At 32.1% G+C, this 15,326-nt stretch overlaps 1 non-coding gene across 1 annotated transcript; it reads left to right on the top strand.

Annotated features, from left to right (window-relative positions):
• The first annotated feature begins 3,152 nt into the window (after positions 1-3,152).
• TRNAG-GCC (transfer RNA glycine (anticodon GCC)) lies at positions 3,153-3,223 on the top strand. Its single transcript has one exon. It is a non-coding gene; the product is annotated as a tRNA-Gly (tRNA).
• Positions 3,224-15,326: the final 12,103 nt, after the last annotated feature.

Here is a 15,326-nt window from a genome sequence, read left to right as displayed (position 1 = left end):
CAGATCGGCGATGAGAATAGAAGATGAACTTGTTCTAAAGAGGAGATAAAGATTGGAGTTGGAATTTAAGTTTTTACTTTGATGGAGTTTGATGAATTCAGGGTCTTCAATCAAAGAGTACCAGGATTTGCATACGGATTTAAAGCGAAGAAGTGATTTTACAGGCAATCTCGATAGAATTTCGGCAATAAGCAATTCAAGTGGGAGTTCCGCCATTGTTACTCTCTAGCTCAAGCTCAAGGTATATGTGTTATTTCCCTTCTTAATTTAAATAAATCAAAATACAAACCAAGTCAATAATGACCAGCTTGTCTCTGAAATAAAACAAAAGAAAAAAGTCAATAATAACTACTCCGTAGCTTACTAAGCTTAGGTCTAAGATTTGTTCCAAATCAAGTATGAACTTTTGACAATTCTTTGTATGATTTTTCAATTGGCGATTATTCTCCTTACCATGTGACAAAAATACATAATTATTGAATAATATACTCTTTGAATTTTACTCCGTATTGGACCTTGTGAATACTCGATGCTCATTGTATTCATCACAAATGGATCACTATCACAGGTTCACAGCCCTCTGGCATGGCCACATCTTATGCAATGGTTTAAATTTTTTTTGGAATTGGGGTATATCAAAATTATGGTGTATTTTCATTGATATTATTTGTTCGGGTGATGATAAAGGTCGCAAGTTGCGACAACATTTAGTTGTCGCAATCTTACATGTCGGAGTTTAATTGGTACATATAGGCGCCACGTAGGATATGAGTCATCATAATATTTTTACTATCAATGCAAAAAATTTACTATGAAAATATGTAAATAAGGTAATCGATATAAAAAAAAGAAACAAATTAGAATATTAAGATTTTCCTACTTTTATTTTAAACATATATAATAGGATATATAAGTTAAATATTTTAGATTTCAATTTAAATCATGACACATAAGCATGACATGTCATCATTGTGACACGGCTTAAAGATTGCATGTTGCGACCTTTATCATTTTCGTATTTGTTCTCATGTTGGGAAATGCATTGTGGACGTCAAGGATATATTAATTAGCCACAAGAAACAGTCAAATTTGGTGGCTAGAAATGATTAACCAACTAAATACTTCCTTCATTTTACTTAAACAAGCCCATAATGTTAGATGACTCATGTAAAATTATTACTCCCTCCGTCTCTTTTTGTTCTTTACGTTTTCCCTTTTGGGTGTCCCAAAATGTTCTTAACATTTCCTTTTATATTATACATAAATGATTTAATAATCTATTAAAATTTGTGTTCAATTATTATTTTAACCAATTAAATCCATTAGGTCATTTAATCTCTCACACTTTTCCATTAAGACATTAACTTTTTCTCATTTTTCCAATATCAGAATTTTGATAACAGTGAAAACATTATAAATAAACATAATTTTTCTCGTTACATAAATACTTAGAAGAATCTCAATGCACATTAATTAATCGTTAAAACCCGTGCAAAATACCAAACGTAAAAAACAAAAAGAGACGAAGGGAGTATTAAATGGTGTAAGTGGGAAAACAGATAATATATTTATTAAGGATCATTTTTTTTTTGAGAGGAAAATTAAGCTAGTTAATTAATCAAGAGACAAAGAGTCCATGAATACATATGGGGATATCTCCGCAGGGCAATGGTTCTCCCATATTTGTTTTACACCCAGCGGAACTATCTTAGCAAGATGATGGGCAACATAATTTCCATCCCTTTAAACACGAGACCAAGTAACGGAATCTCAAAAATTACTCACCGCCACAATACTTTCTAGGATATAATCTAAGTCGGAAAAGTATAATGCGGCCTTCGAAAGTCGAGAGACAACAACTTGGCAATCTGACTCCAAAATAATAAAGACCATAATAGTGATAACACGTGAGAGATAGTGATTTATTTTAATTATTAAATTAGCACCATTTTTTTTAAAACAGTAAAATATTTTGAGTGGGATTATTGAAATAGAGAGAAATAAAAAACATGGTAGAAAGTATACAAAAGCCTGAGATAAGATATATAAAAACATCAAACCCCTTTTGTGACAGATATATGTCATTTTTCCTTCTCTAAAACCGATAAGTTTCGAAAATGATAAAGGTCGCAACATGCGACCTTTAAGCCATGTCACAATGATGACATGGCATGCTTATGTGTCATAATTTAAATTGTAAACTAAAATATTTAATTTATATATCCTATCTTAAATGGTTCATAGAAAGCTAGGAAAATCTTAATATTCTAATTTGTTTCCTTATTTATATCGACTACTTTATTTACATGTTTTCATAGTAAAAATATTACATTGATAGTAAAAATATTATGATGACTCATAGCCTACGTGTCGCCTATATGTACCAATTAAACTGTGCCACGTAAGATTGCGACAACTAAATTTTGTCACAACTTGCGACCTTTATCATCACCCTTACAGTTTTACTCAAAAGACCAATTAAGCTGTCATTTTTATTCTAAAAAAGATGAGATCGATGTATAATATATTGTTGGCTTCATTTTAATATATATTTTTAAAATATAATATTTTTATAAGTTTTTATAATATGTAGTTAAAGAAATTGGTGGTCGAAGTTGTACATTAGCAAGCGTGTCCAGTCAGAACAGGTTTAGTATGAAGGAACGGAGGGAGTATATTGTAAGCTAAATATTTACTTATGTTAATTGGAATTTATTTATTCTGACTGTTTTCTTCCTTATTAAAGCTTATGCAGGATATAATGATATATACCAAGACATACTAGTTATGCGTGATCAAATCAAGAATAGAAAACAGTCGCTCTAATACCTGATTTGTTTGAGCAGTCTTGTGTTCTGACAATTATTTGGTGACAAAGTTTGTTTTCAAAAATCTGAAATCAGGGTGAGATTAGTTGGCTGATGGCATCTTTAGCAGACTGTATCTGTTATTCCTTTTTTCTAAAAAAAACTATTTTTATAATCGAGATTCCATCAGTTCAGTCTCACGTTAATTACTTCGTACTTGAATCTAGTTAGGAAAATGTATTAGTTGACTAATATGTTTTGGCCTGGATTTTGTAAGATAATCAAGAATTCAAGAGTATGAGGCTATACGTTTAATTAGTAACACTCTGGTACCATTAACAAAGGGCACCAGTGGTCTAGTGGTAGAATAGTACCCTGCCACGGTACAGACCCGGGTTCGATTCCCGGCTGGTGCAACTTTTTTTATAAAATGGTATTTTCAGTTTTGCTGTTCTTCCCCTCTCTCCTTTCGCATCAAAACAAAAAAACTCAGAAATGATTTTTATATGCAATGTTGCAAGAAACAATAAATGCAGATATCCATGGTAATGTGCTAGTCCATATTAATAAATGCAGATATCCATGGTAATGTGCGAGTCCATATCCCTAGATATCTTATATCATACTAGTCTTATATGCACGCGATACGTGCGGGATTATATAAAAACATAAAACATGTATTACTACCACTAAATAAAAAAAATTAGATAAAATAATGTTTACAAAGTTCATATTAAAAAAAATTAAGGTTATACTATACAATCATACATCTAAATAGTAAAACAGAGTAATCATGTCTTTACATGACAAAGAATCTAACTCTTAGTACCAAAATAAAGAAATCAAATCAATTTGCTGGAAAATGATACAAATATGAAAAAAAAAAAACGGATTTCCCTTCTTTGTACTCGTGGCTCTTTTCATGGGCAGTCTCCTGAAAGAATGACATCCCACAACAGTAACTAAACCGGCATACAATTTTCTCAACTATACGTTACATAATGATAGAATTTCAGCCTATATACTATCGCAATTTGGATTATACACCCGGGTGCACAGTGCTCATTGTGCACCATGTTGAACATTTATTGAAAACCTAATGAACATTGAGAACGATTTCAATGTACATGTACTAGTAAAATATTTAAACTATATGTTCTATGGATTTAAACTATATGTTATTTGGCTATATATTCTTTGGGTATGAACAATATGTTCTTTGTATTTGAACTATATGTTCTTTGTAAAACAGGGTGCACAGTGAGCATTGTGCACCCGGGTGTATAAACCATATTTTGGTATAATATAGCTTACATATTTCCATCCCACAATTGATTCACATCCCACACAGAATATATCAGCCACAACATGCATCTCAGTCATCATCACTTTATTATCTTTCTCTCCGAGGGTCACATTCACGCTGTAAGACATTTTTGGAAAATGTTTCTTAGCAAACTCAAGGGATTCTGAATTCTGATCTTTTCTACCTGACCATAACAACACACGTATGACACATCCAAATTAGCGACTGGTAAGTTGTTTGAAAATGTTTTTTTATCACCACCTGTTCGACGATTTGCCTCAATGAACTTCTTCGACTGGTAATAGTCGTAGTACTAATACACGTAAAATTTGTATAAACAAACACACCAAATTTTTTACTATGTTTGTTTATATCACCATCTGTTTGTTTATATTAGTAGTACTAATATACGGGGTACGTAAAATTAACTTATAATATACCAAAAGTGTGTTTACAAAGTTCAAATTTTACGTTTTCTAATTCGGTTGTTACTAATGAGAGGGATTGAGGCGTCATTTACGACAGCCATTAAGTATATTTTTTTTAATTAACTTTCTGACTTCGTCATCTGCATACCTCCTTGCTAAGTTGGATTAAATTTTTTGTTGACCTTTTTTCCTGTTAAATTGCACAATCGCTTGATTTTTGCTTAGACTTTTATAATTGGCAATCAGCATTAAATAGTCCGTTTTTAAAATTAATTCAATTTGATAAACAAAAATCAGTTTTTTTAATCTATTACATATGGATTATGGAACACCAAAGGGTATATGAGTCTTTTCTATAGGGGACATCCAAAGTGAACTTACTGAAATACCCTCCCCTCTTGACTTATATAATAGAGATTATATCTCCTCATTTTCTTAACTACCATCTTTCAAAAATTGTCACACATTTATGACCATTCTCATAATTCATGGGAACTTAGTACTTACCATACGGGAATTGAAGGTTAGAAATTGTAGTACCATTACTGCCGGTACTTGTAAACGTTCTAAAGGACTAACAACCCCTCTAGTAACCGGTAACAAACGGTTGGAGGTGGTAGTATTTGCTGATTTTAAAGGACTAACAGGCCTACGTGAAGTTAATCTCTATTATCTCTATCTTTATTATACAAGTGAAGAGGGGAGGGGTGTTTAGGTAACACCACTTTTGGTGTCCCCCTAGAATAAGACTAAATTACCCTTTGAAATTTCACAATTAAATTCAATTAAAAAGCTAATTATTTATTGATTTTGAAAACTGAAAAAATCAATAACAAATCAGGATTTTTTTTTGGTGCCAGCATTATGGGCTAATCTCCATACGTGTAAAATTTAATGGTCTTATATTTGGAGATCATTGACTTTCTATAAAATTAGGAAACTATTATGCCATTTATTTTCCATAAGAATCTATTACTATATACTAAAAGAGACACCAGGAATAATATGTGTCAATTCCTGGTGTGATTTTTTCCCGCCAAAAATCACTTTCCCCATATCTGTTTTATTATATTTTTATTCTCTACTTTATTTATAAAATATTTATGTATGGAAACAAAATTTAGTTTATAAATTATGGCGATAATTGATACGCCGTAATAATAATTATTCTAAATTGGTAATATTTTAGTCAATTAATAATGAAAAATATATCACTCTATATTTTGTCAAATTATCATATTAGCATTATAAATATGCATATTAGATGAATAAATTTAAATGAATATGTTAAAAATGTTATAACTATGCAGTTGTTTGGGGATACGATATTCAGTTAAATATTTTGTGAAAAAACAAACAAAATCGTGCGTGCACGAGATCTAATCTAGTGGTAAGATATGCTTATGTAGAAAATACTATAAGAGTATAGTTGCACGTAGTATGTACAAGATCTTTTGCTTACGCCCATACATAAATATATTAAGTAAAATAAAATTTTAAAGTTTTTAATAATTTCACATGCATCGCGTGCATATAAGTTATGTATCTCTATTTTATACTCATGAGGTAGTAAATGGCCTTTTGGAGCCCCCTATGGAATGGACTACAATACCCTCAATAAGTTTTAATTTAATTTAATTATAATAATTCTAAAAACTGATAATTAATTTCATATTGTAAAAAATGAAATTTCAATGCCAAAAGTCAACAACAATTTTATTTAATTCCTATAGATAACACGAAAGCAATTATTAAGGTAGTTAAAAAAATTGAAATTCATCCCTTCAATCTTACATTTTTTTATTACAAAATTTAACTTAGTCTTATTCTTAATCATACCCTAATTTTATATGGTTATACAAGCACTTTGCGGCAAAAAACGCAAAAAAAAAAATGAACAAGTAAAAAACACAGTCTTTTACGTTTATTTTAGTTAATTTTAGTTAATTTGTTATTACATTGATTCCTAAATAGATTTTATTACATATAAATATGTATATTTTTTTTCTTTAGTTTTAAATAAATTTTCTTACATGTTTTACAAAACGTACATACTTTTAAGACTGTGTAGCGTGTATATAGGACTATATTTTAATTAACAAATTAGAGAAGAAATTCATTGAAGAATTATTTTAGTCCATTATGTTCAAACTTTAGTTTAATAACTTAGCACTTAGGTGCCCACATAAGATATCGATAATACACTTATAAAAATTGTTAAATTTTTTATAAAACGTTAGAACATACTTGCGTATATATCAAATCATATTTTTAAAAATATTTGCACGCATTGCATGCATAGAATACTAGTATACATATATATAGATCAAGTAGCTTTCATTTTCTCTAGAGTAGGAGAAATAAGGAAAGCTATGGGTATGTCCACGCGATTGGTGGGTGAGGTCGAACACTGATGGTTCATACGAAGGGAGCACAGGCAAGGAGGGCTGCCGGGGGCCTAATTCGTGAGCATACAGGCGAAAGGTGTTTGCGGTCAATTGAGGTGTTTGCTCGATCATGTACTAAAGCCGAGATATTGAGTGTTCTTCGGGGACTAGCTATTGTTAAAATATTTATATAGAAAAATCTAGAAGTATATGATTGTAAATTATAATCTAGAATAATCTTAGGAAATATCTAAGGGAATTAGCTTAGAAAAATCTAGTAACTAAAATGTCTAAAATTATCCTAAGAAATATCTAGTAGCTAAACATATCTAGTAACAAGAAAAATCTAGATATATGAGAGGAGTAGAAGAATATAGAGCATGTAACTCCTATATATTACTCTTGTATGCATTGTTGATCTGTGATGAAGTAATGAAAAATGAAAATACTAACCTTTTATCTCATGCTCACTCTTGCTCTCCGTATTAAAATATAAGAGCACAAAACACCCATCAAGTCGATCTCTGCACCCAAATTTCTAACATTTGGTATCCGAGCCAAAATTCTCAAAGCGGAGGTGAAGAATAGAGGCGTGAGGAGGCGTGGGAGATTCTAGAACAAAAGTTTCAAGGAGATAGCAAGGATAAACTTCAATATTTAAGAAGAGATTTTGAAAAGTAAATAAATAAATTAAAGAAGGTGAATTTATAAAAGATTATTTTTCAAAAGTTATTGAAATAGTGAATCAATTGAAATCACATGGAGACGCAATTTCGGATGAAAAAATTATGAAGTAAATTTTTGTCTATTTAACGGATAATTTTGATAATATTGTCACTATAATTGAAAGGGTTGTTCAGTTTCCATGGTACATGATTATTTTTATCTTCTGCTTACCATCCTGATCCGAAACTGATGGACAAACTGAGGTTGTTAACAGGCGTTTAGAGACTTACCTAAGGTGTATGTGCAGTGATAATCACAAGGATTGGAATGCTTGGTTACCACTAGCAGAATGGTGGTATAACACACACTTCCATTCTGCCACCCAAACCACCCCATATGAGATAGTTTATAGAGAGTCTCCTCCATTGCATCTAACATATCTACCACGCGACTCACACATTGCATAGGTTGATAGAAGTTTGCATAGAAGGGAGGACATGATCTCCATGCTCAAGTTTCGGTTGCTAAGGGCTCAAACAAGAATGAAAACTTGCTGACAAACACGGGTCAGAAAGAGTCTTCCATGTAGGTGATTGGGTTTGGCTTAAATTGCAACCCTATAGGAAAAAATTTGTTCAACTGAGAAGCCAAACCCAGAATTCCCAAATTCGAAGCCTAACTATGACTTTTCAGAGGTTTTAGTTTTTCGAACGCAAAATTTGTAATTTTTAAGATGTTAAATTAAATATTTGCGATTCTTGTTTGTAAATCTTGAATTTTTGATTGACCTACTGTATATGTTTAACAAATTTAAATGCCTAAGCTTGTTAATTATACAACCTAATTTGTAATTGTAATTAATTTGTTGAAATTCGAATAATTTAGAATTTGATTTGTTTTTCATAATTAATTAATAATTTAATTAGGTATCCATGATTAAAAACCACCATAAAATTTGTTAAATTTGATAAATTTTTAAATTTTATGACCTAGATTTGAATCCATAATAATCGGAAATTAATTTGAATAATAAATTTTCGATTTTTCGCCCTAAATTTATGAAATTAATATGATTTATTAATTTGTCTATAAATTTAAATTAAAAAGTTCTGATTTTTATATAATCCGCTCATGAATCTTGCACGCAAAAAGCAATGGACGCTACGTGTTACCCTTAAGGGGTGTTGTATAGTGCGGGCATGCGACGACGAGCAAGGGAGCTCGTCGCCCATGTGGTACGAATGCAGCGAGCAAGGCGAGTGGCACGCCAGCACAAGGCAGTAGCCCTGCCTTGCGTCAAGTGCTGCAATGGCATAGGTGGATGGGCGAAGAGGAAAGGCAAGCGAGCAAGGCATTAATATTGGTCTGCGTACCATTAATTTGAATGTAATATTGGTCTAAAGTACCAAATTTTATTGCTTTAATATTAGTTTAAATTATAGTTTATCCTATTTGAAGAAAATGGCGCCTTCCATGGTGAAATTCAAGACGAAGTTTCCAATCCATTTTCAAGATAGAGTTTGAAGTTGAAGCTTCAAGATGAAGTCGGGCCATACTAGATCACATTTATATCTTATGCATGTTTTAAGTTATTTATTGCTTTAAATATGTCTTAATTATGCATGAGATTATGGCTTGATTATGTTGAATGATTATGGATTTTAGTTCACTTAAAATCTAACCAACATAGTAAGAGCCTTAAGTTCCAAACTTTAAAATTGAGTTAAAAGGTGCCATGCCAAAATAACACTTACTTGGATAATCTTTACATCAATCTTAGTAATAGTTTTCCGCCATAGCGAGGTGTTACTTATTGATCCTAAAGGGGTAAGGTACACAAATAATTGTGAGTACATGTTAGTTTTGGTGAAACTCAACGATATAAGGAGTCCTTTTATGTCGTGGCAAACGGGATAGGTTTACCTAATAAGTTCTTAGACGTACCTATTAACCAAGAGTAGTTTCTAGACTATTAGCAAAGGATTTTCTTACCTAAAATATTTTAGAATTGAGTCTAAATACATAATGTGCTTAATTCTTCAATGATTTAAGGATCTTGGAATCATTTTATTCACACCTGCCGGAACAATAAATTCGAATAAAATGCCAATGACTTGTTTAAATTGCATGATTGCTTTAATTTTCAAGTTAATTGCTCATGATAAATGTTTAGACTTTGCATGCTTCAATGTATGTTTTAATTATTGTTTATAATTAAATATCTTGCACTGCAGTAAATCCTTTTAGAAAAGTAACAGTAAATTTCCTCGATTGGTAGTGAATCCAAGAACGATTCACGGAAATGAGAGAAAATGAGCAATTTAAATGTACGTTTCTTATATCGACTTTTATGGTTGTTTTCGAGTATCAAAGTCGAATGGAAAACCGATTGGTGCTTGTGAATTCAAAATATAATGTAGTTTTGAGATCATAAAGCATTGAGTTTAAACGCTCAGCTTTACCAATGGTTAACAACCTAATATCTTTGTCCATTTAATTCTCGAATGAGTCTAGTCCCTAGACATTCGAATAGATCGATGCTTAGAGAACTTTAGAAGCTTCTGGTAAGATCATCTAGTTGAAGCAAAATATTCAACATAAATTAAATGGTTAAGAACTTTGTCAGAGTGACATTGGACATGTCTAACAAAGTATAAAAGTCTGAAGGAAATAGTGCCCTTGGTCCAAGTATGCATATAATATTAAGTCTAATAAATGCGGTTCAGTATTAAATAACAAGTTAATAAATTTAGTGAGATCAAGTGAGCTGAATGCCTAGCTAGAGGCCGCTTCAGTTCAAGTGGAATTAATTATATTAATCCACAGCTTACTCTTGACTAAACCCGTAGGGTCACACAAATAGTACGTAAACGGATCAAGTATTTAATGGCAATAAATACTCCATCTATGGATATTCGGAATCGACGGATCTTGGTTCCAGTGGGAGCTGAGATCGTCAAAGGCAAGCAAATGAATACTCCGGAAACGATGATATTGCCGGAAACGGAAATATGGATCGTATCGGAAATATAAATATTATCCAAGTCGTAGATGTTGCCGGAAACGGAAACATGGTACGTATCGGAAAATATTAATGGAAATGGAAATATTGCCGGAATCGGAAATATTGCCGGAAACGGGAATATTGTCTGAATCAGAAATATTATCGGAATCGGAAAATAATTCTGGAAACGGAAATATTAAATATTTGTTCGAAACGGAAATTAATTCCGGAATCGAAAATATTAAATATTGTTCGTATCGGAAATAAATTCCGGAATCGGAAATTTAATCGGAAGCGTATCGTACGAATTAGCATCGGACGAGGCCTGCCAGATGAAGGCCCAGCACGAGGCCGGGCCATCGCCCAGCAAGCCAGCGCGCCACACGAACAACCAAGGCTGCGACAGGCCCACCGCAAGGCAGGCCCAGCGCGCGCCCAAGGCTGCAGCAGTCGTGGGCTTCGTGGCAATTGGGCTGCGTTGCTCGGGATATGCGCGCGCGCGCATGGCGCCCCTCGTGGGCTGCTGTGCGTGCATGTGTGTTTGTGTTCACATGCGAAACCTAAAGCGTATAGTATTTGTTTAATGATTAAATTCCTAATCCTAAAAGATAAATTAATTAAATAAGAGTTCTACTAGGATTCTAATTTAATTAATTCGTATCCTAGTAGGATTCCAATTCTCTTTCCATACCCCTATAAATATGTGGCCTAAGTTCACAATTTATAACGAGTTTTTCAAGTATTCAAAGTGACATTTTGAGAGCAAAATTCAGTCATATTATTGCCCTATAATACCCGAAAATTATAGTACCTTAAGGGCGATTCTAGTTGGTCAATCTTAAGGCGGATCCGAACGTGCTGTGGACTATCTACGGAGGGACGACACTTGGAGTCCTAAAGACTTGTTCTTGTTCGGTTCGGGCGCAGCTAGGGAGGACACGATACAAAGTGTATGCATCTAAATCATGCTATATGATTATGTGTAAATAATATGTTTCCTTGCATTATGGTTTTTCCGCATGATTTATGTTTATTCATATGTATCATAACCTAACAAAGTCAACACTAGAGAAGTCAATTCTTAAGGCTATAAGAAAGGGTACAAGAAATAGGAAAACAAGGAACAAATGAAAGGAATTTACGATTCTGTTTCTACCTATAAGTTTATGTTTAAAGAGAAGTGACCTAGCAATCAAACTTCCTTGGTATCATATACCGCTTGAGGTTCTTACTTCGGTAATAACTCAAACAATGGAAGCTAGGCTACACTAATGACCTACAAGTGGGAAATGAAGCAAGGAAATGCTACATTAGTTGTAGGGTCATCTAGTTTGTTTTAAGTCTTTTCAAGGCTGGAACTTAATGGCTATTTTGTTCCATAATCAGCATACCTAAATTTCTGTTTTCAAACACAGAAAGACTCACATTCAAGAAAAACAAAAACAATGTTTGTTTGTTTGTTTATTTGAATGAAATGGTCATTTACGGGTTGAGTCAATATGCTTGATTAAAACAAACAAATCTTTAACAATAAGAACTTTACTAGGTTCAAATCAATCTCCTTATTTGAGTTCCACGAACCTTTAGCATTATTGCTTAGACCATGTCAACAAGTTAACATTCAAAAGCTCTATTTTGATGGACTTTTGAAAGTTGATTGATTTCTAGATCATTCAAGACAAGCTAGTCTTACTTGTTGAAAGTAACAAAAGATATGAACTATTGTTAGAACGCCTAGACAATAGAGTTCAAAGCTAAAGAAAGATTTTATGACTTTATTATTTCACATGGATTTGAGTGAATATAGGTTTATTTACTCAAATGTGATATAAGTTTAATCTGTTTGGCTAGTTCAAAGATTCAGAAGTATAAAATCCACTTGGCAAGAAATCATAAAAGATCTAGGTTAGATCATGACGATGATTACTTTAAGACCAAAAATGATCATCAATGATTGTATGTTGTAATTTTACGATCTAGCTCCATAAGATATGGCATATCTACATTGGAATGATCGAAGTCAATTAGTACTTGATTCGATCAATGATGAATCATAAAGATTTTTCCTATAATTATATTTCTAAACAAAATGCTCAACTACCACCAAACTAAACCAAATTCGTCAAAGCTATTTGAAAAGTAATTTCAGAATATCTTTTCAACAATATATATATATATATATATATATATATATATATATATATATATATATATATATATATATATATATATATATATATATATATATATATATATATATATATATATATATATATATATATATATATATATATATATATATATATATATATATATATATATATATATATATATCTAAAGAGTTGCAAAACTCAGTGGGAGCTTAGTCTTTCTTATTCAACAAACTAAAGCCCAAGTATAGATATATGTTTCATTGTGATTTATTCAAATGAGACACAAGGGTATTATTTCTACCGCGAATTTTTGAGAACATAATGTTTGTTTGCTCGAAATAATGTCCTTTTGGAGATTCGTTTCCAAAATGACAAGTGGGAGAAAATAGACCTCGAAAGTCTTCGAGGCGAACAACAAACATAAACGGACGTTCCGGAGGCTTTTCGAAGTTCTTTAGAAAATCCGAACACGTATTCTTTAAGGACTTTAGAAGTGGCTTTAAAGAATAGACATCTCTTAGAAGACTTTACAAGTGCTTCAAGGAGAACATAATATTCAAAGGACTTACAAGTGTCTGTTGATATTCTATTGTTTGATGTTCTATACCCAAGTAGGCATAGAGTTCAAGTCACTGAAACTATGAGATTCTTCTATTAGATAGTGAAGAAACATGGATTTCAGGTCACTGAAGCTATGAGATTCTTCTATTAGATAGTGAAGAAACCTACAACTTGCAGTCAAACTATTCTTCTATTCTTCTATGTAGATTAATGAGTTTGTGACTTGTAAGAAAGCTATGACGAAACCCAGATTCCCTAAGATGGTTAGAGGCCATGTATAGACTCAATGTTTTAAATGGTTAGAGGCCATGTATAGACTCAATGTTTTAAATGGTTAGAGGCCATGTATAGACTCAATGTTTTAAATGGTTAGAGGCCATAAAACATACTCGATGTTTTGATGACAAAATTGACATTTTGTTGATTTGCAAGAATAGTTTCACACCTATTGGTTGCAAATTGGTTTTAAGGATAAAAACCATCAAATATGGAATTGTGTTCACACACAAAGCTGGATTAGTTGCTGAAGGTTACAAGCAAATTCATGGCATGGATTGTGTTGAAACCTCATGCATAATCGTAATGCTCAATTCTATAATTCAAGCAATGATTGCATGTTGGAACATATGTCAATTGGATGACAAAACATCTTCCTCAATCAAATGTTGGAATAAACTATGTACATGGCATGTCATAGGATTTGTGGATCCAAATAAAATAAATGCTTGAAAAGCAAAGCTAGCTTATGAAATCTAAGTACATATTTAAGCAAGCAATTGGGAATTGGAATTGTATTTTAGTGAAGCTAATAAAGTACTTTAGTTTCATAAAACGTACATGATTCTTATAAAAATATAAGAAGTTTAGTGGGAGTACATAAAACATAATTGGTCCTATGTGTATCACACACATATCTCTCTATTGTGAAATAACATTCAAATGCTAATGACTCAGATTTGAAATTATTTATCAATGATGGACCAAGGCAAAACTTAGTGCATACTAAGTATTAAGATCTATTTACAAAGACCTTAAAATATTGTTTGGATTAAGTAATGGCATTTACTAAATCAAACACGAAAGACTCCATTGGAGATATTCGACCCATATGAATAAATCTAAGTAATGAATGTTTGAACTATGTATAAGCATTTACTAAGTTAAACATCAAAGAATCTAATGAGATTCTTCACCTATATTATATGTCAAAGAAATTAGCTGGATTTAGTATCTACTGAAACTAGATGAGCTAAAGTTACATGAATAGAATTCAATTGGGAATTATTCTGCAAAAGAATTTATCATGTATGATATAATATGAGGATCGCCAAAAATGTATCGTATGGCTTTAGGCATGACGAACACATACCAATCTCATTTGATCTAAGTGAAGATCAACTAGATTGGTATCAAGAAAAACTTATGGTATTTGAAAAGGTACATAAGAATAGTTCTTGATTCAAGGAAATAAAGATATGCTAAATATTGATGCTACACGCATAAACACTGGCAAAGGATCAAGCAAGATCCCTTTGGAGTTAACCATTGGCAAGGACGAGCTATAGAGCATCGTGTTTTGAAATGGCAACATGGATTAGAGACCATGAGTTGTTGCGTGGGAAATTAAACATTAATTTCTATGTTCTGAGATACAGATGGAAAGTCTTCCACATATCTATGAACTGCTTGGATAAGTAAATCCAAACAAAGCATCACTAGCAACCTAAACAGTTGAAGTAAAAGTAATAATTGCCTAAGAAGCAATGAAACAGAGTTGTTTATGTTAAAGAGTTCTTCACAAAACTTGGGTGGATCACATGTCTGCTGACTTGATGGTTCTTCATTGCAAAATGCGTAGAACCGCTATTGTAGCTAGAAAAATAAACATACTCAAAAGATCTTATCATCTATCTCGAAGAACATTCGATGAAAAGGATATTAAGATTGGCAAAGCATGATAACTAAACCTATTGCAACAAGTGAGAAACAACACTCACATTGTGGCATTGGAAAT

Source organism: Spinacia oleracea, chromosome 3, assembly GCF_020520425.1.
Source record: "Spinacia oleracea cultivar Varoflay chromosome 3, BTI_SOV_V1, whole genome shotgun sequence".
Classification (NCBI taxonomy): Eukaryota; Viridiplantae; Streptophyta; class Magnoliopsida; order Caryophyllales; family Amaranthaceae; genus Spinacia; species Spinacia oleracea.
Note: the sequence above shows the minus strand (reverse complement) of the source record. Positions and strands in the feature narration are given on the sequence as shown.